This window comes from Rhinoderma darwinii, unplaced genomic scaffold, assembly GCF_050947455.1.
Source record: "Rhinoderma darwinii isolate aRhiDar2 unplaced genomic scaffold, aRhiDar2.hap1 Scaffold_934, whole genome shotgun sequence".
Taxonomy (NCBI): domain Eukaryota; kingdom Metazoa; phylum Chordata; class Amphibia; order Anura; family Rhinodermatidae; genus Rhinoderma; species Rhinoderma darwinii.
The window spans coordinates 97,556-123,443 of NW_027464508.1; the positions used below are offsets into that span (position 1 = coordinate 97,556).

Genomic DNA, 25,888 nt, shown 5'->3' on the forward strand with positions numbered 1-25,888 from the left:
TGTACACAGGTAGGTCCATTGTGGCGGGCAGGCGAGCGGGCGGGCTGCTTTATTGGCTGTTTGCTGTTCCCCTACTCCACTCCACTATTTGACTGTTGTGCTGCATCAATCAATCAATCAATCAATCAATCAATCAATCAATCAATCAATCAATCAATCAGTGGCTGGCTCAGGTGCAGCTCTTTAACTTACCTAAAAGGGAGGGCGGAGAGAAGACAAGGAAGGTGAATGAGGTGTTCCAATGTGAAATGCCGGAAACACAGAAACACAGACGACACACAACAAGAGGTGGCAATCTATTCATTAATTGCATTTAATCAATGAGCTCATTATCACTCATGCATTGTCCAACAGGTGTTGAAATAATGGGATTAAAAGGGGAGATCCCTTCAGAAAGACAGAAACAATAGCAAAGACAAAAAACACTTTTGGAATCTGCTTTTAGTCAACACATAAGGAAAGGGTGCACCGGTCCTGGAAATACTGCAATACCAGGTCAATGCGTGGAGTGGACAGAGCAAGCTCTATTTCCATCTCCCTGTTCTAAAAATCCATTTAATATATGGTCCCCAGATAGGGGACGTATCAGATATTAAACTGATAAGAACAGATACTACACTTGATCTTAGCCAAAAGGCCGAGAAGCGATAACCCGAACGGGCCGCGCGTTGCCCGAGCCTGCCCGATACTGCTGTTCAGCCCTTGCAGCGATTCAGCCTACTTCTAGGCAATTCCATGGGGCCCTGCAGGCTCACACACTCACAGCTACACGGGAGGTGAATAAAGGCCGGAGAGGAAGCCAGACAGGATTTGCTTCTTTTGCTTGCACCACAATGCAGTGCTGAAAGAGGAGGAATCTACATAAAAACGCCTTCCTGGCAACGCCCAAATGCCCTGCTGCCATGCAGATAAACACTGGCAGCGGCAGCAAGTGCATGCCCACAGCCACCCCTTGTTCCTTCACACCTTGTATCAGCTGTAATCCAGTCCAGTCCAGTGCTGCCTGCTGAGCAGCACTGACCAACACTGCCTGGGCCCAGGCTTTTATCTCTGAGGCCCCATTATGATGTCAGAAAGCTGGCTCTGGAATCCTGAGGGCTCCACTATGACACGTGCAAAGTTCCGTCTGAACTTTATATAAGACGGTGAGGCTCAGTCAGTCACTCAGTGTTGCCTGAGAGGGCAACACTGCAACAGCCGGCCGCCAGGCTGTCTTTTTTTTGCACAGCTAGTTGCCTCCAGGAGGCCACAAGAGGGAGACAAGGGACTGCAAAATGGAAAATAGGCATCCACCAACTTTACAGACAACTTCTCCTTGCTCCTACAACCTCCATCCTTGCACAGTTTGTTATTCTTCTAGGTAACATAGTAACAAATCCAAATTGCTGCTCTCTTTGTAGGCAAGCAAGGCTTTGTTGCAACTGCAATTCTTACTTCTTCTTGAAATGTAGGGACGACAGTACATTCCATCACATCCATCTAGTGTACACAGGTAGGTCCATTGTGGCGGGCAGGCGAGCGGGCGGGCTGCTTTATTGGCTGTTTGCTGTTCCCCTACTCCACTCCACTATTTGACTGTTGTGCTGCATCAATCAATCAATCAATCAATCAATCAATCAATCAATCAATCAATCAATCAAGTGGCTGGCTCAGGTGCAGCTCTTTAACTTACCTAAAAGGGAGGGCGGAGAGAAGACAAGGAAGGTGAATGAGGTGTTCCAATGTGAAATGCCGGAAACACAGAAACACAGACGACACACAACAAGAGGTGGCAATCTATTCATTAATTGCATTTAATCAATGAGCTCATTATCACTCATGCATTGTCCAACAGGTGTTGAAATAATGGGATTAAAAGGGGAGATCCCTTCAGAAAGACAGAAACAATAGCAAAGACAAAAAACACTTTTGGAATCTGCTTTTAGTCAACACATAAGGAAAGGGTGCACCGGTCCTGGAAATACTGCAATACCAGGTCAATGCGTGGAGTGGACAGAGCAAGCTCTATTTCCATCTCCCTGTTCTAAAAATCCATTTAATATATGGTCCCCAGATAGGGGACGTATCAGATATTAAACTGATAAGAACAGATACTACACTTGATCTTAGCCAAAAGGCCGAGAAGCGATAACCCGAACGGGCCGCGCGTTGCCCGAGCCTGCCCGATACTGCTGTTCAGCCCTTGCAGCGATTCAGCCTACTTCTAGGCAATTCCATGGGGCCCTGCAGGCTCACACACTCACAGCTACACGGGAGGTGAATAAAGGCCGGAGAGGAAGCCAGACAGGATTTGCTTCTTTTGCTTGCACCACAATGCAGTGCTGAAAGAGGAGGAATCTACATAAAAACGCCTTCCTGGCAACGCCCAAATGCCCTGCTGCCATGCAGATAAACACTGGCAGCGGCAGCAAGTGCATGCCCACAGCCACCCCTTGTTCCTTCACACCTTGTATCAGCTGTAATCCAGTCCAGTCCAGTGCTGCCTGCTGAGCAGCACTGACCAACACTGCCTGGGCCCAGGCTTTTATCTCTGAGGCCCCATTATGATGTCAGAAAGCTGGCTCTGGAATCCTGAGGGCTCCACTATGACACGTGCAAAGTTCCGTCTGAACTTTATATAAGACGGTGAGGCTCAGTCAGTCACTCAGTGTTGCCTGAGAGGGCAACACTGCAACAGCCGGCCGCCAGGCTGTCTTTTTTTTGCACAGCTAGTTGCCTCCAGGAGGCCACAAGAGGGAGACAAGGGACGCAAAATGGAAAATAGGCATCCACCAACTTTACAGACAACTTCTCCTTGCTCCTACAACCTCCATCCTTGCACAGTTTGTTATTCTTCTAGGTAACATAGTAACAAATCCAAATTGCTGCTCTCTTTGTAGGCAAGCAAGGCTTTGTTGCAACTGCAATTCTTACTTCTTCTTGAAATGTAGGGACGACAGTACATTCCATCACATCCATCTAGTGTACACAGGTAGGTCCATTGTGGCGGGCAGGCGAGCGGGCGGGCTGCTTTATTGGCTGTTTGCTGTTCCCCTACTCCACTCCACTATTTGACTGTTGTGCTGCATCAATCAATCAATCAATCAATCAATCAATCAATCAATCAATCAATCAATCAATCAATCAATCAATCAATCAGTGGCTGGCTCAGGTGCAGCTCTTTAACTTACCTAAAAGGGAGGGCGGAGAGAAGACAAGGAAGGTGAATGAGGTGTTCCAATGTGAAATGCCGGAAACACAGAAACACAGACGACACACAACAAGAGGTGGCAATCTATTCATTAATTGCATTTAATCAATGAGCTCATTATCACTCATGCATTGTCCAACAGGTGTTGAAATAATGGGATTAAAAGGGGAGATCCCTTCAGAAAGACAGAAACAATAGCAAAGACAAAAAACACTTTTGGAATCTGCTTTTAGTCAACACATAAGGAAAGGGTGCACCGGTCCTGGAAATACTGCAATACCAGGTCAATGCGTGGAGTGGACAGAGCAAGCTCTATTTCCATCTCCCTGTTCTAAAAATCCATTTAATATATGGTCCCCAGATAGGGGACGTATCAGATATTAAACTGATAAGAACAGATACTACACTTGATCTTAGCCAAAAGGCCGAGAAGCGATAACCCGAACGGGCCCGCGCGTTGCCCGAGCCTGCCCGATACTGCTGTTCAGCCCTTGCAGCGATTCAGCCTACTTCTAGGCAATTCCATGGGGCCCTGCAGGCCCACACACTCACAGCTACACGGGAGGTGAATAAAGGCCGGAGAGGAAGCCAGACAGGATTTGCTTCTTTTGCTTGCACCACAATGCAGTGCTGAAAGAGGAGGAATCTACATAAAACGCCTTCCTGGCAACGCCCAAATGCCCTGCTGCATGCAGATAAACACTGGCAGCGGCAGCAAGTGCATGCCCACAGCCACCCCTTGTTCCTTCACACCTTGTATCAGCTGTAATCCAGTCCAGTCCAGGTGCTGCCTGCTGAGCAGCACTGACCAACACTGCCTGGGCCCAGGCTTTTATCTCTGAGGCCCCATTATGATGTCAGAAAGCTGGCTCTGGAATCCTGAGGGCTCCACTATGACACGTGCAAAGTTCCGTCTGAACTTTATATAAGACGGTGAGGCTCAGTCAGTCACTCAGTGTTGCCTGAGAGGGCAACACTGCAACAGCCGGCCGCCAGGCTGTCTTTTTTTTGCACAGCTAGTTGCCTCCAGGAGGCCACAAGAGGGAGACAAGGGACTGCAAAATGGAAAATAGGCATCCACCAACTTTACAGACAACTTCTCCATGCTCCTACAACCTCCATCCTTGCACAGTTTGTTATTCTTCTAGGTAACATAGTAACAAATCCAAATTGCTGCTCTCTTTGTAGGCAAGCAAGGCTTTGTTGCAACTGCAATTCTTACTTCTTCTTGAAATGTAGGGACGACAGTACATTCCATCACATCCATCTAGTGTACACAGGTAGGTCCATTGTGGCGGGCAGGCGAGCGGGCGGGCTGCTTTATTGGCTGTTTGCTGTTCCCCTACTCCACTCCACTATTTGACTGTTGTGCTGCATCAATCAATCAATCAATCAATCAATCAATCAATCAATCAATCAATCAATCAATCAATCAGTGGCTGGCTCAGGTGCAGCTCTTTAACTTACCTAAAAGGGAGGGCGGAGAGAAGACAAGGAAGGTGAATGAGGTGTTCCAATGTGAAATGCCGGAAACACAGAAACACAGACGACACACAACAAGAGGTGGCAATCTATTCATTAATTGCATTTAATCAATGAGCTCATTATCACTCATGCATTGTCCAACAGGTGTTGAAATAATGGGATTAAAAGGGGAGATCCCTTCAGAAAGACAGAAACAATAGCAAAGACAAAACACTTTTGGAATCTGCTTTTAGTCAACACATAAGGAAAGGGTGCACCGGTCCTGGAAATACTGCAATACCAGGTCAATGCGTGGAGTGGACAGAGCAAGCTCTATTTCCATCTCCCTGTTCTAAAAATCCATTTAATATATGGTCCCCAGATAGGGGACGTATCAGATATTAAACTGATAAGAACAGATACTACACTTGATCTTAGCCAAAAGGCCGAGAAGCGATAACCCGAACGGGCCGCGCGTTGCCCGAGCCTGCCCGATACTGCTGTTCAGCCCTTGCAGCGATTCAGCTACTTCTAGGCAATTCCATGGGGCCCTGCAGGCTCACACACTCACAGCTACACGGGAGGTGAATAAAGGCCGGAGAGGAAGCCAGACAGGATTTGCTTCTTTTGCTTGCACCACAATGCAGTGCTGAAAGAGGAGGAATCTACATAAAAACGCCTTCCTGGCAACGCCCAAATGCCCTGCTGCCATGCAGATAAACACTGGCAGCGGCAGCAAGTGCATGCCCACAGCCACCCCTTGTTCCTTCACACCTTGTATCAGCTGTAATCCAGTCCAGTCCAGTGCTGCCTGCTGAGCAGCACTGACCAACACTGCCTGGGCCCAGGCTTTTATCTCTGAGGCCCCATTATGATGTCAGAAAGCTGGCTCTGGAATCCTGAGGGCTCCACTATGACACGTGCAAAGTTCCGTCTGAACTTTATATAAGACGGTGAGGCTCAGTCAGTCACTCAGTGTTGCCTGAGAGGGCAACACTGCAACAGCCGGCCGCCAGGCTGTCTTTTTTTTGCACAGCTAGTTGCCTCCAGGAGGCCACAAGAGGGAGACAAGGGACTGCAAAATGGAAAATAGGCATCCACCAACTTTACAGACAACTTCTCCTTGCTCCTACAACCTCCATCCTTGCACAGTTTGTTATTCTTCTAGGTAACATAGTAACAAATCCAAATTGCTGCTCTCTTTGTAGGCAAGCAAGGCTTTGTTGCAACTGCAATTCTTACTTCTTCTTGAAATGTAGGGACGACAGTACATTCCATCACATCCATCTAGTGTACACAGGTAGGTCCATTGTGGCGGGCAGGCGAGCGGGCGGGCTGCTTTATTGGCTGTTTGCTGTTCCCCTACTCCACTCCACTATTTGACTGTTGTGCTGCATCAATCAATCAATCAATCAATCAATCAATCAATCAATCAATCAATCAATCAATCAATCAATCAGTGGCTGGCTCAGGTGCAGCTCTTTAACTTACCTAAAAGGGAGGGCGGAGAGAAGACAAGGAAGGTGAATGAGGTGTTCCAATGTGAAATGCCGGAAACACAGAAACACAGACGACACACAACAAGAGGTGGCAATCTATTCATTAATTGCATTTAATCAATGAGCTCATTATCACTCATGCATTGTCCAACAGGTGTTGAAATAATGGGATTAAAAGGGGAGATCCCTTCAGAAAGACAGAAACAATAGCAAAGACAAAAAACACTTTTGGAATCTGCTTTTAGTCAACACATAAGGAAAGGGTGCACCGGTCCTGGAAATACTGCAATACCAGGTCAATGCGTGGAGTGGACAGAGCAAGCTCTATTTCCATCTCCCTGTTCTAAAAATCCATTTAATATATGGTCCCCAGATAGGGGACGTATCAGATATTAAACTGATAAGAACAGATACTACACTTGATCTTAGCCAAAAGGCCGAGAAGCGATAACCCGAACGGGCCGCGCGTTGCCCGAGCCTGCCCGATACTGCTGTTCAGCCCTTGCAGCGATTCAGCCTACTTCTAGGCAATTCCATGGGGCCCTGCAGGCTCACACACTCACAGCTACACGGGAGGTGAATAAAGGCCGGAGAGGAAGCCAGACAGGATTTGCTTCTTTTGCTTGCACCACAATGCAGTGCTGAAAGAGGAGGAATCTACATAAAAACGCCTTCCTGGCAACGCCCAAATGCCCTGCTGCCATGCAGATAAACACTGGCAGCGGCAGCAAGTGCATGCCCACAGCCACCCCTTGTTCCTTCACACCTTGTATCAGCTGTAATCCAGTCCAGTCCAGTGCTGCCTGCTGAGCAGCACTGACCAACACTGCCTGGGCCCAGGCTTTTATCTCTGAGGCCCCATTATGATGTCAGAAAGCTGGCTCTGGAATCCTGAGGGCTCCACTATGACACGTGCAAAGTTCCGTCTGAACTTTATATAAGACGGTGAGGCTCAGTCAGTCACTCAGTGTTGCCTGAGAGGGCAACACTGCAACAGCCGGCCGCCAGGCTGTCTTTTTTTTGCACAGCTAGTTGCCTCCAGGAGGCCACAAGAGGGAGACAAGGGACTGCAAAATGGAAAATAGGCATCCACCAACTTTACAGACAACTTCTCCTTGCTCCTACAACCTCCATCCTTGCACAGTTTGTTATTCTTCTAGGTAACATAGTAACAAATCCAAATTGCTGCTCTCTTTGTAGGCAAGCAAGGCTTTGTTGCAACTGCAATTCTTACTTCTTCTTGAAATGTAGGGACGACAGTACATTCCATCACATCCATCTAGTGTACACAGGTAGGTCCATTGTGGCGGGCAGGCGAGCGGGCGGGCTGCTTTATTGGCTGTTTGCTGTTCCCCTACTCCACTCCACTATTTGACTGTTGTGCTGCAATCAATCAATCAATCAATCAATCAATCAATCAATCAATCAATCAATCAATCAATCAATCAGTGGCTGGCTCAGGTGCAGCTCTTTAACTTACCTAAAAGGGAGGGCGGAGAGAAGACAAGGAAGGTGAATGAGGTGTTCCAATGTGAAATGCCGGAAACACAGAAACACAGACGACACACAACAAGAGGTGGCAATCTATTCATTAATTGCATTTAATCAATGAGCTCATTATCACTCATGCATTGTCCAACAGGTGTTGAAATAATGGGATTAAAAGGGGAGATCCCTTCAGAAAGACAGAAACAATAGCAAAGACAAAAAACACTTTTGGCATCTGCTTTTAGTCAACACATAAGGAAAGGGTGCACCGGTCCTGGAAATACTGCAATACCAGGTCAATGCGTGGAGTGGACAGAGCAAGCTCTATTTCCATCTCCCTGTTCTAAAAATCCATTTAATATATGGTCCCCAGATAGGGGACGTATCAGATATTAAACTGATAAGAACAGATACTACACTTGATCTTAGCCAAAAGGCCGAGAAGCGATAACCCGAACGGGCCGCGCGTTGCCCGAGCCTGCCCGATACTGCTGTTCAGCCCTTGCAGCGATTCAGCCTACTTCTAGGCAATTCCATGGGGCCCTGCAGGCTCACACACTCACAGCTACACGGGAGGTGAATAAAGGCCGGAGAGGAAGCCAGACAGGATTTGCTTCTTTTGCTTGCACCACAATGCAGTGCTGAAAGAGGAGGAATCTACATAAAAACGCCTTCCTGGCAACGCCCAAATGCCCTGCTGCCATGCAGATAAACACTGGCAGCGGCAGCAAGTGCATGCCCACAGCCACCCCTTGTTCCTTCACACCTTGTATCAGCTGTAATCCAGTCCAGTCCAGTGCTGCCTGCTGAGCAGCACTGACCAACACTGCCTGGGCCCAGGCTTTTATCTCTGAGGCCCCATTATGATGTCAGAAAGCTGGCTCTGGAATCCTGAGGGCTCCACTATGACACGTGCAAAGTTCCGTCTGAACTTTATATAAGACGGTGAGGCTCAGTCAGTCACTCAGTGTTGCCTGAGAGGGCAACACTGCAACAGCCGGCCGCCAGGCTGTCTTTTTTTTGCACAGCTAGTTGCCTCCAGGAGGCCACAAGAGGGAGACAAGGGACTGCAAAATGGAAAATAGGCATCCACCAACTTTACAGACAACTTCTCCTTGCTCCTACAACCTCCATCCTTGCACAGTTTGTTATTCTTCTAGGTAACATAGTAACAAATCCAAATTGCTGCTCTCTTTGTAGGCAAGCAAGGCTTTGTTGCAACTGCAATTCTTACTTCTTCTTGAAATGTAGGGACGACAGTACATTCCATCACATCCATCTAGTGTACACAGGTAGGTCCATTGTGGCGGGCAGGCGAGCGGGCGGGCTGCTTTATTGGCTGTTTGCTGTTCCCCTACTCCACTCCACTATTTGACTGTTGTGCTGCATCAATCAATCAATCAATCAATCAATCAATCAATCAATCAATCAATCAATCAATCAAGTGGCTGGCTCAGGTGCAGCTCTTTAACTTACCTAAAAGGGAGGGCGGAGAGAAGACAAGGAAGGTGAATGAGGTGTTCCAATGTGAAATGCCGGAAACACAGAAACACAGACGACACACAACAAGAGGTGGCAATCTATTCATTAATTGCATTTAATCAATGAGCTCATTATCACTCATGCATTGTCCAACAGGTGTTGAAATAATGGGATTAAAAGGGGAGATCCCTTCAGAAAGACAGAAACAATAGCAAAGACAAAAAACACTTTTGGAATCTGCTTTTAGTCAACACATAAGGAAAGGGTGCACCGGTCCTGGAAATACTGCAATACCAGGTCAATGCGTGGAGTGGACAGAGCAAGCTCTATTTCCATCTCCCTGTTCTAAAAATCCATTTAATATATGGTCCCCAGATAGGGGACGTATCAGATATTAAACTGATAAGAACAGATACTACACTTGATCTTAGCCAAAAGGCCGAGAAGCGATAACCCGAACGGGCCGCGCGTTGCCCGAGCCTGCCCGATACTGCTGTTCAGCCCTTGCAGCGATTCAGCCTACTTCTAGGCAATTCCATGGGGCCCTGCAGGCTCACACACTCACAGCTACACGGGAGGTGAATAAAGGCCGGAGAGGAAGCCAGACAGGATTTGCTTCTTTTGCTTGCACCACAATGCAGTGCTGAAAGAGGAGGAATCTACATAAAAACGCCTTCCTGGCAACGCCCAAATGCCCTGCTGCCATGCAGATAAACACTGGCAGCGGCAGCAAGTGCATGCCCACAGCCACCCCTTGTTCCTTCACACCTTGTATCAGCTGTAATCCAGTCCAGTCCAGTGCTGCCTGCTGAGCAGCACTGACCAACACTGCCTGGGCCCAGGCTTTTATCTCTGAGGCCCCATTATGATGTCAGAAAGCTGGCTCTGGAATCCTGAGGGCTCCACTATGACACGTGCAAAGTTCCGTCTGAACTTTATATAAGACGGTGAGGCTCAGTCAGTCACTCAGTGTTGCCTGAGAGGGCAACACTGCAACAGCCGGCCGCCAGGCTGTCTTTTTTTTGCACAGCTAGTTGCCTCCAGGAGGCCACAAGAGGGAGACAAGGGACTGCAAAATGGAAAATAGGCATCCACCAACTTTACAGACAACTTCTCCTTGCTCCTACAACCTCCATCCTTGCACAGTTTGTTATTCTTCTAGGTAACATAGTAACAAATCCAAATTGCTGCTCTCTTTGTAGGCAAGCAAGGCTTTGTTGCAACTGCAATTCTTACTTCTTCTTGAAATGTAGGGACGACAGTACATTCCATCACATCCATCTAGTGTACACAGGTAGGTCCATTGTGGCGGGCAGGCGAGCGGGCGGGCTGCTTTATTGGCTGTTTGCTGTTCCCCTACTCCACTCCACTATTTGACTGTTGTGCTGCATCAATCAATCAATCAATCAATCAATCAATCAATCAATCAATCAAGTGGCTGGCTCAGGTGCAGCTCTTTAACTTACCTAAAAGGGAGGGCGGAGAGAAGACAAGGAAGGTGAATGAGGTGTTCCAATGTGAAATGCCGGAAACACAGAAACACAGACGACACACAACAAGAGGTGGCAATCTATTCATTAATTGCATTTAATCAATGAGCTCATTATCACTCATGCATTGTCCAACAGGTGTTGAAATAATGGGATTAAAAGGGGAGATCCCTTCAGAAAGACAGAAACAATAGCAAAGACAAAAAACACTTTTGGAATCTGCTTTTAGTCAACACATAAGGAAAGGGTGCACCGGTCCTGGAAATACTGCAATACCAGGTCAATGCGTGGAGTGGACAGAGCAAGCTCTATTTCCATCTCCCTGTTCTAAAAATCCATTTAATATATGGTCCCCAGATAGGGGACGTATCAGATATTAAACTGATAAGAACAGATACTACACTTGATCTTAGCCAAAAGGCCGAGAAGCGATAACCCGAACGGGCCGCGCGTTGCCCGAGCCTGCCCGATACTGCTGTTCAGCCCTTGCAGCGATTCAGCCTACTTCTAGGCAATTCCATGGGGCCCTGCAGGCTCACACACTCACAGCTACACGGGAGGTGAATAAAGGCCGGAGAGGAAGCCAGACAGGATTTGCTTCTTTTGCTTGCACCACAATGCAGTGCTGAAAGAGGAGGAATCTACATAAAAACGCCTTCCTGGCAACGCCCAAATGCCCTGCTGCCATGCAGATAAACACTGGCAGCGGCAGCAAGTGCATGCCCACAGCCACCCCTTGTTCCTTCACACCTTGTATCAGCTGTAATCCAGTCCAGTCCAGTGCTGCCTGCTGAGCAGCACTGACCAACACTGCCTGGGCCCAGGCTTTTATCTCTGAGGCCCCATTATGATGTCAGAAAGCTGGCTCTGGAATCCTGAGGGCTCCACTATGACACGTGCAAAGTTCCGTCTGAACTTTATATAAGACGGTGAGGCTCAGTCAGTCACTCAGTGTTGCCTGAGAGGGCAACACTGCAACAGCCGGCCGCCAGGCTGTCTTTTTTTTGCACAGCTAGTTGCCTCCAGGAGGCCACAAGAGGGAGACAAGGGACTGCAAAATGGAAAATAGGCATCCACCAACTTTACAGACAACTTCTCCTTGCTCCTACAACCTCCATCCTTGCACAGTTTGTTATTCTTCTAGGTAACATAGTAACAAATCCAAATTGCTGCTCTCTTTGTAGGCAAGCAAGGCTTTGTTGCAACTGCAATTCTTACTTCTTCTTGAAATGTAGGGACGACAGTACATTCCATCACATCCATCTAGTGTACACAGGTAGGTCCATTGTGGCGGGCAGGCGAGCGGGCGGGCTGCTTTATTGGCTGTTTGCTGTTCCCCTACTCCACTCCACTATTTGACTGTTGTGCTGCATCAATCAATCAATCAATCAATCAATCAATCAATCAATCAATCAATCAATCAATCAATCAATCAATCAAGTGGCTGGCTCAGGTGCAGCTCTTTAACTTACCTAAAAGGGAGGGCGGAGAGAAGACAAGGAAGGTGAATGAGGTGTTCCAATGTGAAATGCCGGAAACACAGAAACACAGACGACACACAACAAGAGGTGGCAATCTATTCATTAATTGCATTTAATCAATGAGCTCATTATCACTCATGCATTGTCCAACAGGTGTTGAAATAATGGGATTAAAAGGGGAGATCCCTTCAGAAAGACAGAAACAATAGCAAAGACAAAAAACACTTTTGGAATCTGCTTTTAGTCAACACATAAGGAAAGGGTGCACCGGTCCTGGAAATACTGCAATACCAGGTCAATGCGTGGAGTGGACAGAGCAAGCTCTATTTCCATCTCCCTGTTCTAAAAATCCATTTAATATATGGTCCCCAGATAGGGGACGTATCAGATATTAAACTGATAAGAACAGATACTACACTTGATCTTAGCCAAAAGGCCGAGAAGCGATAACCCGAACGGGCCGCGCGTTGCCCGAGCCTGCCCGATACTGCTGTTCAGCCCTTGCAGCGATTCAGCCTACTTCTAGGCAATTCCATGGGGCCCTGCAGGCTCACACACTCACAGCTACACGGGAGGTGAATAAAGGCCGGAGAGGAAGCCAGACAGGATTTGCTTCTTTTGCTTGCACCACAATGCAGTGCTGAAAGAGGAGGAATCTACATAAAAACGCCTTCCTGGCAACGCCCAAATGCCCTGCTGCCATGCAGATAAACACTGGCAGCGGCAGCAAGTGCATGCCCACAGCCACCCCTTGTTCCTTCACACCTTGTATCAGCTGTAATCCAGTCCAGTCCAGTGCTGCCTGCTGAGCAGCACTGACCAACACTGCCTGGGCCCAGGCTTTTATCTCTGAGGCCCCATTATGATGTCAGAAAGCTGGCTCTGGAATCCTGAGGGCTCCACTATGACACGTGCAAAGTTCCGTCTGAACTTTATATAAGACGGTGAGGCTCAGTCAGTCACTCAGTGTTGCCTGAGAGGGCAACACTGCAACAGCCGGCCGCCAGGCTGTCTTTTTTTTGCACAGCTAGTTGCCTCCAGGAGGCCACAAGAGGGAGACAAGGGACTGCAAAATGGAAAATAGGCATCCACCAACTTTACAGACAACTTCTCCTTGCTCCTACAACCTCCATCCTTGCACAGTTTGTTATTCTTCTAGGTAACATAGTAACAAATCCAAATTGCTGCTCTCTTTGTAGGCAAGCAAGGCTTTGTTGCAACTGCAATTCTTACTTCTTCTTGAAATGTAGGGACGACAGTACATTCCATCACATCCATCTAGTGTACACAGGTAGGTCCATTGTGGCGGGCAGGCGAGCGGGCGGGCTGCTTTATTGGCTGTTTGCTGTTCCCCTACTCCACTCCACTATTTGACTGTTGTGCTGCATCAATCAATCAATCAATCAATCAATCAATCAATCAATCAATCAATCAATCAATCAGTGGCTGGCTCAGGTGCAGCTCTTTAACTTACCTAAAAGGGAGGGCGGAGAGAAGACAAGGAAGGTGAATGAGGTGTTCCAATGTGAAATGCCGGAAACACAGAAACACAGACGACACACAACAAGAGGTGGCAATCTATTCATTAATTGCATTTAATCAATGAGCTCATTATCACTCATGCATTGTCCAACAGGTGTTGAAATAATGGGATTAAAAGGGGAGATCCCTTCAGAAAGACAGAAACAATAGCAAAGACAAAAAACACTTTTGGAATCTGCTTTTAGTCAACACATAAGGAAAGGGTGCACCGGTCCTGGAAATACTGCAATACCAGGTCAATGCGTGGAGTGGACAGAGCAAGCTCTATTTCCATCTCCCTGTTCTAAAAATCCATTTAATATATGGTCCCCAGATAGGGGACGTATCAGATATTAAACTGATAAGAACAGATACTACACTTGATCTTAGCCAAAAGGCCGAGAAGCGATAACCCGAACGGGCCGCGCGTTGCCCGAGCCTGCCCGATACTGCTGTTCAGCCCTTGCAGCGATTCAGCCTACTTCTAGGCAATTCCATGGGGCCCTGCAGGCTCACACACTCACAGCTACACGGGAGGTGAATAAAGGCCGGAGAGGAAGCCAGACAGGATTTGCTTCTTTTGCTTGCACCACAATGCAGTGCTGAAAGAGGAGGAATCTACATAAAAACGCCTTCCTGGCAACGCCCAAATGCCCTGCTGCCATGCAGATAAACACTGGCAGCGGCAGCAAGTGCATGCCCACAGCCACCCCTTGTTCCTTCACACCTTGTATCAGCTGTAATCCAGTCCAGTCCAGTGCTGCCTGCTGAGCAGCACTGACCAACACTGCCTGGGCCCAGGCTTTTATCTCTGAGGCCCCATTATGATGTCAGAAAGCTGGCTCTGGAATCCTGAGGGCTCCACTATGACACGTGCAAAGTTCCGTCTGAACTTTATATAAGACGGTGAGGCTCAGTCAGTCACTCAGTGTTGCCTGAGAGGGCAACACTGCAACAGCCGGCCGCCAGGCTGTCTTTTTTTTGCACAGCTAGTTGCCTCCAGGAGGCCACAAGAGGGAGACAAGGGACTGCAAAATGGAAAATAGGCATCCACCAACTTTACAGACAACTTCTCCTTGCTCCTACAACCTCCATCCTTGCACAGTTTGTTATTCTTCTAGGTAACATAGTAACAAATCCAAATTGCTGCTCTCTTTGTAGGCAAGCAAGGCTTTGTTGCAACTGCAATTCTTACTTCTTCTTGAAATGTAGGGACGACAGTACATTCCATCACATCCATCTAGTGTACACAGGTAGGTCCATTGTGGCGGGCAGGCGAGCGGGCGGGCTGCTTTATTGGCTGTTTGCTGTTCCCCTACTCCACTCCACTATTTGACTGTTGTGCTGCATCAATCAATCAATCAATCAATCAATCAATCAATCAATCAATCAATCAATCAATCAATCAATCAGTGGCTGGCTCAGGTGCAGCTCTTTAACTTACCTAAAAGGGAGGGCGGAGAGAAGACAAGGAAGGTGAATGAGGTGTTCCAATGTGAAATGCCGGAAACACAGAAACACAGACGACACACAACAAGAGGTGGCAATCTATTCATTAATTGCATTTAATCAATGAGCTCATTATCACTCATGCATTGTCCAACAGGTGTTGAAATAATGGGATTAAAAGGGGAGATCCCTTCAGAAAGACAGAAACAATAGCAAAGACAAAAAACACTTTTGGAATCTGCTTTTAGTCAACACATAAGGAAAGGGTGCACCGGTCCTGGAAATACTGCAATACCAGGTCAATGCGTGGAGTGGACAAGCTCTATTTCCATCTCCCTGTTCTAAAAATCCATTTAATATATGGTCCCCAGATAGGGGACGTATCAGATATTAAACTGATAAGAACAGATACTACACTTGATCTTAGCCAAAAGGCCGAGAAGCGATAACCCGAACGGGCCGCGCGTTGCCCGAGCCTGCCCGATACTGCTGTTCAGCCCTTGCAGCGATTCAGCCTACTTCTAGGCAATTCCATGGGGCCCTGCAGGCTCACACACTCACAGCTACACGGGAGGTGAATAAAGGCCGGAGAGGAAGCCAGACAGGATTTGCTTCTTTTGCTTGCACCACAATGCAGTGCTGAAAGAGGAGGAATCTACATAAAAACGCCTTCCTGGCAACGCCCAAATGCCCTGCTGCCATGCAGATAAACACTGGCAGCGGCAGCAAGTGCATGCCCACAGCCACCCATTGTTCCTTCACACCTTGTATCAGCTGTAATCCAGTCCAGTCCAGTGCTGCCTGCTGAGCAGCACTGACCAACACTGCCTGGGCCCAGGCTTTTATCTCTGAGGCCCCATTATGATGTCAGAAAGCTGGCTCTGGAATCCTGAGGGCTCCACTATGACACGTGCAAAGTTCCGTCTGAACTTTATATAAGACGGTGAGGCTCAGTCAGTCACTCAGTGTTGCCTGAGAGGGCAACACTGCAACAGCCGGCCGCCAGGCTGTCTTTTTTTTGCACAGCTAGTTGCCTCCAGGAGGCCACAAGAGGGAGACAAGGGACTGCAAAATGGAAAATAGGCATCCACCAACTTTACAGACAACTTCTCCTTGCTCCTACAACCTCCATCCTTGCACAGTTTGTTATTCTTCTAGGTAACATAGTAACAAATCCAAATTGCTGCTCTCTTTGTAGGCAAGCAAGGCTTTGTTGCAACTGCAATTCTTACTTCTTCTTGAAATGTAGGGACGACAGTACATTCCATCACATCCATCTAGTGTACACAGGTAGGTCCATTGTGGCGGGCAGGCGAGCGGGCGGGCTGCTTTATTGGCTGTTTGCTGTTCCCCTACTCCACTCCACTATTTGACTGTTGTGCTGCATCAATCAATCAATCAATCAATCAATCAATCAATCAATCAATCAATCAATCAGTGGCTGGCTCAGGTGCAGCTCTTTAACTTACCTAAAAGGGAGGGCGGAGAGAAGACAAGGAAGGTGAATGAGGTGTTCCAATGTGAAATGCCGGAAACACAGAAACACAGACGACACACAACAAGAGGTGGCAATCTATTCATTAATTGCATTTAATCAATGAGCTCATTATCACTCATGCATTGTCCAACAGGTGTTGAAATAATGGGATTAAAAGGGGAGATCCCTTCAGAAAGACAGAAACAATAGCAAAGACAAAAAACACTTTTGGAATCTGCTTTTAGTCAACACATAAGGAAAGGGTGCACCGGTCCTGGAAATACTGCAATACCAGGTCAATGCGTGGAGTGGACAGAGCAAGCTCTATTTCCATCTCCCTGTTCTAAAAATCCATTTAATATATGGTCCCCAGATAGGGGACGTATCAGATATTAAACTGATAAGAACAGATACTACACTTGATCTTAGCCAAAAGGCCGAGAAGCGATAACCCGAACGGGCCGCGCGTTGCCCGAGCCTGCCCGATACTGCTGTTCAGCCCTTGCAGCGATTCAGCCTACTTCTAGGCAATTCCATGGGGCCCTGCAGGCTCACACACTCACAGCTACACGGGAGGTGAATAAAGGCCGGAGAGGAAGCCAGACAGGATTTGCTTCTTTTGCTTGCACCACAATGCAGTGCTGAAAGAGGAGGAATCTACATAAAAACGCCTTCCTGGCAACGCCCAAATGCCCTGCTGCCATGCAGATAAACACTGGCAGCGGCAGCAAGTGCATGCCCACAGCCACCCCTTGTTCCTTCACACCTTGTATCAGCTGTAATCCAGTCCAGTCCAGTGCTGCCTGCTGAGCAGCACTGACCAACACTGCCTGGGCCCAGGCTTTTATCTCTGAGGCCCCATTATGATGTCAGAAAGCTGGCTCTGGAATCCTGAGGGCTCCACTATGACACGTGCAAAGTTCCGTCTGAACTTTATATAAGACGGTGAGGCTCAGTCAGTCACTCAGTGTTGCCTGAGAGGGCAACACTGCAACAGCCGGCCGCCAGGCTGTCTTTTTTTTGCACAGCTAGTTGCCTCCAGGAGGCCACAAGAGGGAGACAAGGGACTGCAAAATGGAAAATAGGCATCCACCAACTTTACAGACAACTTCTCCTTGCTCCTACAACCTCCATCCTTGCACAGTTTGTTATTCTTCTAGGTAACATAGTAACAAATCCAAATTGCTGCTCTCTTTGTAGGCAAGCAAGGCTTTGTTGCAACTGCAATTCTTACTTCTTCTTGAAATGTAGGGACGACAGTACATTCCATCACATCCATCTAGTGTACACAGGTAGGTCCATTGTGGCGGGCAGGCGAGCGGGCGGGCTGCTTTATTGGCTGTTTGCTGTTCCCCTACTCCACTCCACTATTTGACTGTTGTGCTGCATCAATCAATCAATCAATCAATCAATCAATCAATCAGTAGCTGGCTCAGGTGCAGCTCTTTAACTTACCTAAAAGGGAGGGCGGAGAGAAGACAAGGAAGGTGAATGAGGTGTTCCAATGTGAAATGCCGGAAACACAGAAACACAGACGACACACAACAAGAGGTGGCAATCTATTCATTAATTGCATTTAATCAATGAGCTCATTATCACTCATGCATTGTCCAACAGGTGTTGAAATAATGGGATTAAAAGGGGAGATCCCTTCAGAAAGACAGAAACAATAGCAAAGACAAAAAACACTTTTGGAATCTGCTTTTAGTCAACACATAAGGAAAGGGTGCACCGGTCCTGGAAATACTGCAATACCAGGTCAATGCGTGGAGTGGACAGAGCAAGCTCTATTTCCATCTCCCTGTTCTAAAAATCCATTTAATATATGGTCCCCAGATAGGGGACGTATCAGATATTAAACTGATAAGAACAGATACTACACTTGATCTTAGCCAAAAGGCCGAGAAGCGATAACCCGAACGGGCCGCGCGTTGCCCGAGCCTGCCCGATACTGCTGTTCAGCCCTTGCAGCGATTCAGCCTACTTCTAGGCAATTCCATGGGGCCCTGCAGGCTCACACACTCACAGCTACACGGGAGGTGAATAAAGGCCGGAGAGGAAGCCAGACAGGATTTGCTTCTTTTGCTTGCACCACAATGCAGTGCTGAAAGAGGAGGAATCTACATAAAAACGCCTTCCTGGCAACGCCCAAATGCCCTGCTGCCATGCAGATAAACACTGGCAGCGGCAGCAAGTGCATGCCCACAGCCACCCCTTGTTCCTTCACACCTTGTATCAGCTGTAATCCAGTCCAGTCCAGTGCTGCCTGCTGAGCAGCACTGACCAACACTGCCTGGGCCCAGGCTTTTATCTCTGAGGCCCCATTATGATGTCAGAAAGCTGGCTCTGGAATCCTGAGGGCTCCACTATGACACGTGCAAAGTTCCGTCTGAACTTTATATAAGACGGTGAGGCTCAGTCAGTCACTCAGTGTTGCCTGAGAGGGCAACACTGCAACAGCCGGCCGCCAGGCTGTCTTTTTTTTGCACAGCTAGTTGCCTCCAGGAGGCCACAAGAGGGAGACAAGGGACTGCAAAATGGAAAATAGGCATCCACCAACTTTACAGACAACTTCTCCTTGCTCCTACAACCTCCATCCTTGCACAGTTTGTTATTCTTCTAGGTAACATAGTAACAAATCCAAATTGCTGCTCTCTTTGTAGGCAAGCAAGGCTTTGTTGCAACTGCAATTCTTACTTCTTCTTGAAATGTAGGGACGACAGTACATTCCATCACATCCATCTAGTGTACACAGGTAGGTCCATTGTGGCGGGCAGGCGAGCGGGCGGGCTGCTTTATTGGCTGTTTGCTGTTCCCCTACTCCACTCCACTATTTGACTGTTGTGCTGCATCAATCAATCAATCAATCAATCAATCAATCAATCAATCAATCAATCAATCAATCAATCAATCAATCAATCAGTGGCTGGCTCAGGTGCAGCTCTTTAACTTACCTAAAAGGGAGGGCGGAGAGAAGACAAGGAAGGTGAATGAGGTGTTCCAATGTGAAATGCCGGAAACACAGAAACACAGACGACACACAACAAGAGGTGGCAATCTATTCATTAAATGCATTTAATCAATGAGCTCATTATCACTCATGCATTGTCCAACAGGTGTTGAAATAATGGGATTAAAAGGGGAGATCCCTTCAGAAAGACAGAAACAATAGCAAAGACAAAAAACACTTTTGGAATCTGCTTTTAGTCAACACATAAGGAAAGGGTGCACCGGTCCTGGAAATACTGCAATACCAGGTCAATGCGTGGAGTGGACAGAGCAAGCTCTATTTCCATCTCCCTGTTCTAAAAATCCATTTAATATATGGTCCCCAGATAGGGGACGTATCAGATATTAAACTGATAAGAACAGATACTACACTTGATCTTAGCCAAAAGGCCGAGAAGCGATAACCCGAACGGGCCGCGCGTTGCCCGAGCCTGCCCGATACTGCTGTTCAGCCCTTGCAGCGATTCAGCCTACTTCTAGGCAATTCCATGGGGCCCTGCAGGCTCACACACTCACAGCTACACGGGAGGTGAATAAAGGCCGGAGAGGAAGCCAGACAGGATTTGCTTCTTTTGCTTGCACCACAATGCAGTGCTGAAAGAGGAGGAATCTACATAAAAATGCCTTCCTGGCAACGCCCAAATGCCCTGCTGCCATGCAGATAAACACTGGCAGCGGCAGCAAGTGCATGCCCACAGCCACCCCTTGTTCCTTCACACCTTGTATCAGCTGTAATCCAGTCCAGTCCAGTGCTGCCTGCTGAGCAGCACTGACCAACACTGCCTGAGCCCAGGCTTTTATCTCTGAGGCCCCATTATGATGTCAGAAAGCTGGCTCTGGAATCCTGAGGGCTCCACTATGACACGTGCAAAGTTCCGTCTGAACTTTATATAAGACGGTGAGGCTCAGTCAGTCACTCAGTGTTGCCTGAGAGGGCAACACTGCAACAGCCGGCCGCCAGGCTGTCTTTTTTTTGCACAGCTAGTTGCCTCCAGGAGGCCACAAGAGGGAGACAAGGGACTGCAAAATGGAAAATAGGCATCCACCAACTTTACAGACAACTTCTCCTTGCTCCTACAACCTCCATCCTTGCACAGTTTGTTATTCTTCTAGGTAACATAGTAACAAATCCAAATTGCTGCTCTCTTTGTAGGCAAGCAAGGCTTTGTTGCAACTGCAATTCTTACTTCTTCTTGAAATGTAGGGACGACAGTACATTCCATCACATCCATCTAGTGTACACAGGTAGGTCCATTGTGGCGGGCAGGCGAGCGGGCGGGCTGCTTTATTGGCTGTTTGCTGTTCCCCTACTCCACTCCACTATTTGACTGTTGTGCTGCATCAATCAATCAATCAATCAATCAATCAATCAATCAATCAATCAATCAATCAATCAGTGGCTGGCTCAGGTGCAGCTCTTTAACTTACCTAAAAGGGAGGGCGGAGAGAAGACAAGGAAGGTGAATGAGGTGTTCCAATGTGAAATGCCGGAAACACAGAAACACAGACGACACACAACAAGAGGTGGCAATCTATTCATTAATTGCATTTAATCAATGAGCTCATTATCACTCATGCATTGTCCAACAGGTGTTGAAATAATGGGATTAAAAGGGGAGATCCCTTCAGAAAGACAGAAACAATAGCAAAGACAAAAAACACTTTTGGAATCTGCTTTTAGTCAACACATAAGGAAAGGGTGCACCGGTCCTGGAAATACTGCAATACCAGGTCAATGCGTGGAGTGGACAGAGCAAGCTCTATTTCCATCTCCCTGTTCTAAAAATCCATTTAATATATGGTCCCCAGATAGGGGACGTATCAGATATTAAACTGATAAGAACAGATACTACACTTGATCTTAGCCAAAAGGCCGAGAAGCGATAACCCGAACGGGCCGCGCGTTGCCCGAGCCTGCCCGATACTGCTGTTCAGCCCTTGCAGCGATTCAGCCTACTTCTAGGCAATTCCATGGGGCCCTGCAGGCTCACACACTCACAGCTACACGGGAGGTGAATAAAGGCCGGAGAGGAAGCCAGACAGGATTTGCTTCTTTTGCTTGCACCACAATGCAGTGCTGAAAGAGGAGGAATCTACATAAAAACGCCTTCCTGGCAACGCCCAAATGCCCTGCTGCCATGCAGATAAACACTGGCAGCGGCAGCAAGTGCATGCCCACAGCCACCCCTTGTTCCTTCACACCTTGTATCAGCTGTAATCCAGTCCAGTCCAGTGCTGCCTGCTGAGCAGCACTGACCAACACTGCCTGGGCCCAGGCTTTTATCTCTGAGGCCCCATTATGATGTCAGAAAGCTGGCTCTGGAATCCTGAGGGCTCCACTATGACACGTGCAAAGTTCCGTCTGAACTTTATATAAGACGGTGAGGCTCAGTCAGTCACTCAGTGTTGCCTGAGAGGGCAACACTGCAACAGCCGGCCGCCAGGCTGTCTTTTTTTTGCACAGCTAGTTGCCTCCAGGAGGCCACAAGAGGGAGACAAGGGACTGCAAAATGGAAAATAGGCATCCACCAACTTTACAGACAACTTCTCCTTGCTCCTACAACCTCCATCCTTGCACAGTTTGTTATTCTTCTAGGTAACATAGTAACAAATCCAAATTGCTGCTCTCTTTGTAGGCAAGCAAGGCTTTGTTGCAACTGCAATTCTTACTTCTTCTTGAAATGTAGGGATGACAGTACATTCCATCACATCCATCTAGTGTACACAGGTAGGTCCATTGTGGCGGGCAGGCGAGCGGGCGGGCTGCTTTATTGGCTGTTTGCTGTTCCCCTACTCCACTCCACTATTTGACTGTTGTGCTGCATCAATCAATCAATCAATCAATCAATCAGTGGCTGGCTCAGGTGCAGCTCTTTAACTTACCTAAAAGGGAGGGCGGAGAGAAGACAAGGAAGGTGAATGAGGTGTTCCAATGTGAAATGCCGGAAACACAGAAACACAGACGACACACAACAAGAGGTGGCAATCTATTCATTAATTGCATTTAATCAATGAGCTCATTATCACTCATGCATTGTCCAACAGGTGTTGAAATAATGGGATTAAAAGGGGAGATCCCTTCAGAAAGACAGAAACAATAGCAAAGACAAAAAACACTTTTGGAATCTGCTTTTAGTCAACACATAAGGAAAGGGTGCACCGGTCCTGGAAATACTGCAATACCAGGTCAATGCGTGGAGTGGACAGAGCAAGCTCTATTTCCATCTCCCTGTTCTAAAAATCCATTTAATATATGGTCCCCAGATAGGGGACGTATCAGATATTAAACTGATAAGAACAGATACTACACTTGATCTTAGCCAAAAGGCCGAGAAGCGATAACCCGAACGGGCCGCGCGTTGCCCGAGCCTGCCCGATACTGCTGTTCAGCCCTTGCAGCGATTCAGCCTACTTCTAGGCAATTCCATGGGGCCCTGCAGGCTCACACACTCACAGCTACACGGGAGGTGAATAAAGGCCGGAGAGGAAGCCAGACAGGATTTGCTTCTTTTGCTTGCACCACAATGCAGTGCTGAAAGAGGAGGAATCTACATAAAAACGCCTTCCTGGCAACGCCCAAATGCCCTGCTGCCATGCAGATAAACACTGGCAGCGGCAGCAAGTGCATGCCCACAGCCACCCCTTGTTCCTTCACACCTTGTATCAGCTGTAATCCAGTCCAGTCCAGTGCTGCCTGCTGAGCAGCACTGACCAACACTGCCTGGGCCCAGGCTTTTATCTCTGAGGCCCCATTATGATGTCAGAAAGCTGGCTCTGGAATCCTGAGGGCTCCACTATGACACGTGCAAAGTTCCGTCTGAACTTTATATAAGACGGTGAGGCTCAGTCAGTCACTCAGTGTTGCCTGAGAGGGCAACACTGCAACAGCCGGCCGCCAGGCTGTCTTTTTTTTGCACAGCTAGTTGCCTCCAGGAGGCCACAAGAGGGAGACAAGGGACTGCAAAATGGAAAATAGGCATCCACCAACTTTACAGACAACTTCTCCTTGCTCCTACAACCTCCATCCTTGCACAGTTTGTTATTCTTCTAGGTAACATAGTAACAAATCCAAATTGCTGCTCTCTTTGTAGGCAAGCAAGGCTTTGTTGCAACTGCAATTCTTACTTCTTCTTGAAATGTAGGGACGACAGTACATTCCATCACATCCATCTAGTGTACACAGGTAGGTCCATTGTGGCGGGCAGGCGAGCGGGCGGGCTGCTTTATTGGCTGTTTGCTGTTCCCCTACTCCACTCCACTATTTGACTGTTGTGCTGCATCTATCAATCAATCAATCAATCAATCAATCAATCAATCAATCAATCAATCAATCAATCAGTGGCTGGCTCAGGTGCAGCTCTTTAACTTACCTAAAAGGGAGGGCGGAGAGAAGACAAGGAAGGTGAATGAGGTGTTCCAATGTGAAATGCCGGAAACACAGAAACACAGACGACACACAACAAGAGGTGGCAATCTATTCATTAATTGCATTTAATCAATGAGCTCATTATCACTCATGCATTGTCCAACAGGTGTTGAAATAATGGGATTAAAAGGGGAGATCCCTTCAGAAAGACAGAAACAATAGCAAAGACAAAAAACACTTTTGGAATCTGCTTTTAGTCAACACATAAGGAAAGGGTGCACCGGTCCTGGAAATACTGCAATACCAGGTCAATGCGTGGAGTGGACAGAGCAAGCTCTATTTCCATCTCCCTGTTCTAAAAATCCATTTAATATATGGTCCCCAGATAGGGGACGTATCAGATATTAAACTGATAAGAACAGATACTACACTTGATCTTAGCCAAAAGGCCGAGAAGCGATAACCCGAACGGGCCGCGCGTTGCCCGAGCCTGCCCGATACTGCTGTTCAGCCCTTGCAGCGATTCAGCCTACTTCTAGGCAATTCCATGGGGCCCTGCAGGCTCACACACTCACAGCTACACGGGAGGTGAATAAAGGCCGGAGAGGAAGCCAGACAGGATTTGCTTCTTTTGCTTGCACCACAATGCAGTGCTGAAAGAGGAGGAATCTACATAAAAACGCCTTCCTGGCAACGCCCAAATGCCCTGCTGCCATGCAGATAAACACTGGCAGCGGCAGCAAGTGCATGCCCACAGCCACCCCTTGTTCCTTCACACCTTGTATCAGCTGTAATCCAGTCCAGTCCAGTGCTGCCTGCTGAGCAGCACTGACCAACACTGCCTGGGCCCAGGCTTTTATCTCTGAGGCCCCATTATGATGTCAGAAAGCTGGCTCTGGAATCCTGAGGGCTCCACTATGACACGTGCAAAGTTCCGTCTGAACTTTATATAAGACGGTGAGGCTCAGTCAGTCACTCAGTGTTGCCTGAGAGGGCAACACTGCAACAGCCGGCCGCCAGGCTGTCTTTTTTTTGCACAGCTAGTTGCCTCCAGGAGGCCACAAGAGGGAGACAAGGGACTGCAAAATGGAAAATAGGCATCCACCAACTTTACAGACAACTTCTCCTTGCTCCTACAACCTCCCTCCTTGCACAGTTTGTTATTCTTCTAGGTAACATAGTAACAAATCCAAATTGCTGCTCTCTTTGTAGGCAAGCAAGGCTTTGTTGCAACTGCAATTCTTACTTCTTCTTGAAATGTAGGGACGACAGTACATTCCATCACATCCATCTAGTGTACACAGGTAGGTCCATTGTGGCGGGCAGGCGAGCGGGCGGGCTGCTTTATTGGCTGTTTGCTGTTCCCCTACTCCACTCCACTATTTGACTGTTGTGCTGCATCAATCAATCAATAAATCAATCAATCAATCAATCAATCAATCAATCAATCAATCAATCAGTGGCTGGCTCAGGTGCAGCTCTTTAACTTACCTAAAAGGGAGGGCGGAGAGAAGACAAGGAAGGTGAATGAGGTGTTCCAATGTGAAATGCCGGAAACACAGAAACACAGACGACACACAACAAGAGGTGGCAATCTATTCATTAATTGCATTTAATCAATGAGCTCATTATCACTCATGCATTGTCCAACAGGTGTTGAAATAATGGGATTAAAAGGGGAGATCCCTTCAGAAAGACAGAAACAATAGCAAAGACAAAAAACACTTTTGGAATCTGCTTTTAGTCAACACATAAGGAAAGGGTGCACCGGTCCTGGAAATACTGCAATACCAGGTCAATGCGTGGAGTGGACAGAGCAAGCTCTATTTCCATCTCCCTGTTCTAAAAATCCATTTAATATATGGTCCCCAGATAGGGGACGTATCAGATATTAAACTGATAAGAACAGATACTACACTTGATCTTAGCCAAAAGGCCGAGAAGCGATAACCCGAACGGGCCGCGCGTTGCC

General features: G+C 47.6%; 18 non-coding genes across 18 annotated transcripts; all 18 read right to left on the bottom strand.

Annotated features, from left to right (window-relative positions):
• Positions 1-458: 458 nt before the first annotated feature.
• On the bottom strand, positions 459-649 carry LOC142733000 (U2 spliceosomal RNA). The gene has a single exon (XR_012879825.1). It is a non-coding gene; the product is annotated as a U2 spliceosomal RNA (small nuclear RNA).
• A 1,289-nt stretch (positions 650-1,938) lies between these two features.
• LOC142733003 (U2 spliceosomal RNA) lies at positions 1,939-2,129 on the bottom strand. Its single transcript, XR_012879827.1, has one exon. It is a non-coding gene; the product is annotated as a U2 spliceosomal RNA (small nuclear RNA).
• A 1,307-nt stretch (positions 2,130-3,436) lies between these two features.
• Positions 3,437-3,627, bottom strand: LOC142733004 (U2 spliceosomal RNA). The gene has a single exon (XR_012879828.1). It is a non-coding gene; the product is annotated as a U2 spliceosomal RNA (small nuclear RNA).
• A 1,294-nt stretch (positions 3,628-4,921) lies between these two features.
• On the bottom strand, positions 4,922-5,112 carry LOC142733005 (U2 spliceosomal RNA). Its single transcript, XR_012879829.1, has one exon. It is a non-coding gene; the product is annotated as a U2 spliceosomal RNA (small nuclear RNA).
• A 1,299-nt stretch (positions 5,113-6,411) lies between these two features.
• On the bottom strand, positions 6,412-6,602 carry LOC142733006 (U2 spliceosomal RNA). The gene has a single exon (XR_012879830.1). It is a non-coding gene; the product is annotated as a U2 spliceosomal RNA (small nuclear RNA).
• Positions 6,603-7,899: 1,297 nt separating this feature from the next.
• LOC142733007 (U2 spliceosomal RNA) lies at positions 7,900-8,090 on the bottom strand. Its single transcript, XR_012879831.1, has one exon. It is a non-coding gene; the product is annotated as a U2 spliceosomal RNA (small nuclear RNA).
• Positions 8,091-9,383: 1,293 nt separating this feature from the next.
• LOC142733008 (U2 spliceosomal RNA) lies at positions 9,384-9,574 on the bottom strand. Its single transcript, XR_012879832.1, has one exon. It is a non-coding gene; the product is annotated as a U2 spliceosomal RNA (small nuclear RNA).
• Positions 9,575-10,855: 1,281 nt separating this feature from the next.
• On the bottom strand, positions 10,856-11,046 carry LOC142733009 (U2 spliceosomal RNA). The gene has a single exon (XR_012879833.1). It is a non-coding gene; the product is annotated as a U2 spliceosomal RNA (small nuclear RNA).
• A 1,305-nt stretch (positions 11,047-12,351) lies between these two features.
• Positions 12,352-12,542, bottom strand: LOC142733010 (U2 spliceosomal RNA). The gene has a single exon (XR_012879834.1). It is a non-coding gene; the product is annotated as a U2 spliceosomal RNA (small nuclear RNA).
• A 1,292-nt stretch (positions 12,543-13,834) lies between these two features.
• Positions 13,835-14,025, bottom strand: LOC142733011 (U2 spliceosomal RNA). The gene has a single exon (XR_012879835.1). It is a non-coding gene; the product is annotated as a U2 spliceosomal RNA (small nuclear RNA).
• A 1,300-nt stretch (positions 14,026-15,325) lies between these two features.
• On the bottom strand, positions 15,326-15,511 carry LOC142733040 (U2 spliceosomal RNA). The gene has a single exon (XR_012879861.1). It is a non-coding gene; the product is annotated as a U2 spliceosomal RNA (small nuclear RNA).
• A 1,288-nt stretch (positions 15,512-16,799) lies between these two features.
• LOC142733012 (U2 spliceosomal RNA) lies at positions 16,800-16,990 on the bottom strand. Its single transcript, XR_012879836.1, has one exon. It is a non-coding gene; the product is annotated as a U2 spliceosomal RNA (small nuclear RNA).
• Positions 16,991-18,262: 1,272 nt separating this feature from the next.
• Positions 18,263-18,453, bottom strand: LOC142733015 (U2 spliceosomal RNA). The gene has a single exon (XR_012879838.1). It is a non-coding gene; the product is annotated as a U2 spliceosomal RNA (small nuclear RNA).
• Positions 18,454-19,761: 1,308 nt separating this feature from the next.
• Positions 19,762-19,952, bottom strand: LOC142733016 (U2 spliceosomal RNA). The gene has a single exon (XR_012879839.1). It is a non-coding gene; the product is annotated as a U2 spliceosomal RNA (small nuclear RNA).
• A 1,292-nt stretch (positions 19,953-21,244) lies between these two features.
• LOC142733017 (U2 spliceosomal RNA) lies at positions 21,245-21,435 on the bottom strand. The gene has a single exon (XR_012879840.1). It is a non-coding gene; the product is annotated as a U2 spliceosomal RNA (small nuclear RNA).
• Positions 21,436-22,699: 1,264 nt separating this feature from the next.
• LOC142733018 (U2 spliceosomal RNA) lies at positions 22,700-22,890 on the bottom strand. Its single transcript, XR_012879841.1, has one exon. It is a non-coding gene; the product is annotated as a U2 spliceosomal RNA (small nuclear RNA).
• A 1,296-nt stretch (positions 22,891-24,186) lies between these two features.
• Positions 24,187-24,377, bottom strand: LOC142733019 (U2 spliceosomal RNA). Its single transcript, XR_012879842.1, has one exon. It is a non-coding gene; the product is annotated as a U2 spliceosomal RNA (small nuclear RNA).
• A 1,296-nt stretch (positions 24,378-25,673) lies between these two features.
• LOC142733020 (U2 spliceosomal RNA) lies at positions 25,674-25,864 on the bottom strand. The gene has a single exon (XR_012879843.1). It is a non-coding gene; the product is annotated as a U2 spliceosomal RNA (small nuclear RNA).
• Between the last annotated feature and the right edge of the window lie 24 nt (positions 25,865-25,888).